Genomic DNA, 1,395 nt, shown 5'->3' on the forward strand with positions numbered 1-1,395 from the left:
AACCTGTGAAAGAAGGTGATAACTGTGGATACAGTTCGACTGCTATGACTTCCAAACTCTGCTTCACAAAATTGCCCTTACAAAATGGTCGGAAGGAAATGGCGATCAGCAAAGCTACCCTGTAACTAAGACGAACAATTGCATCAAAGAGGAGGCATAACTTTCCCGAATAAGAAATTGACGGAGTTGTCATTCCAAAGGGAAATTCAGTTCATTAGGCTCCGTAATTAAGCTATGTCGTATGTAGGTACAACATTACAAAACATACCTTCACTTTAGTTCCTTCATCGCGTTGATTATTAAGATATTCCACTCTCTACACTTCCATACTCGTTGACGTGATGCGATCTGTAGTGATGCTTTTCTATACCTAATGTTTTATCACATACCAAACATTGTGCTCCTCCTTCTGTGAACAAGTAATCACCTTCCCAACTAGAGTTGAACTGTAAAATAGAACGCCTCTTTACCGCATTGCTTTGACTAGCCGTTTCGACCACGCAGTGCACTGTACCATAACATAATATACTCAGCCAAGTACATCGTTATCTAGTCTTGACAGTACAAACTAGAGACGTCAGCTGCTCTCGGCTCCTCAGCTCTGCCAGCACTCATGCAGGTGGCTGCGGGAGCATGGCTTTTTTATTATTGTCATTTTGATACCTTACAAACAAGGTAGGCCGGCAGTGGCCTATTTACGCCGCTCTTCGGCCATAGGAAAGACACACAGTACAACAGGAATACAGAAAAACAAATATACATAGAGGACAACAACGGGGGAGAAACATAGTAAAAAAAGCGAAATCATTCACTGACGTACTGCTCGTATAAAAAAAAAGTTCAACACTGCACACAACGGAGAATACAGAATGTCACACGTGAACAGATGAGCTCAGACAGAGAAACACTGATGCACCGATGGGACGACAAACACGAGCACAGCATCGACGATCTCCACAGTACGAAGACACACAGTTGACACATAAAAGCCGCGGACCTGCCAGAGGGAAGGGGCGAGGGTACGAGGGAGAGGGGAAGGGGGTTGATGCCAGTGGGAGAGAAGAAGGGAGGGGGAGGGGAGAGGGTAGGGGGGGTACTTGGAAGCCCAGTGAGGGGGAAGGGGAGGGAGGGAGAGAGTAAGGAAGGAGAGAAGGGAAAGAGGGTGCCCTGGAGGAAAAACACAGGGGGAGGGGTAGATGGATGGCATGAGGGCATCATCAGGGAGAGGGAGTTGATAGAAGCCACCTTGGGCAAGCGTATGGAGTGTGGAGAGATGGAGAGCGTGTGGGATGTGGGAGTACAGACACGGCAGTGGACGGGGGTGGGAAAGGGTGCGAGAGACAAGCGAATGAGGAGGACTAAGTTTGTGGGAGGTGTAGAGGATCAGTATCCGTT

The sequence above is a fragment of the Schistocerca serialis genome, chromosome 4, assembly GCF_023864345.2.
Source record: "Schistocerca serialis cubense isolate TAMUIC-IGC-003099 chromosome 4, iqSchSeri2.2, whole genome shotgun sequence".
In the NCBI taxonomy this organism is placed as follows: Eukaryota; Metazoa; Arthropoda; class Insecta; order Orthoptera; family Acrididae; genus Schistocerca; species Schistocerca serialis.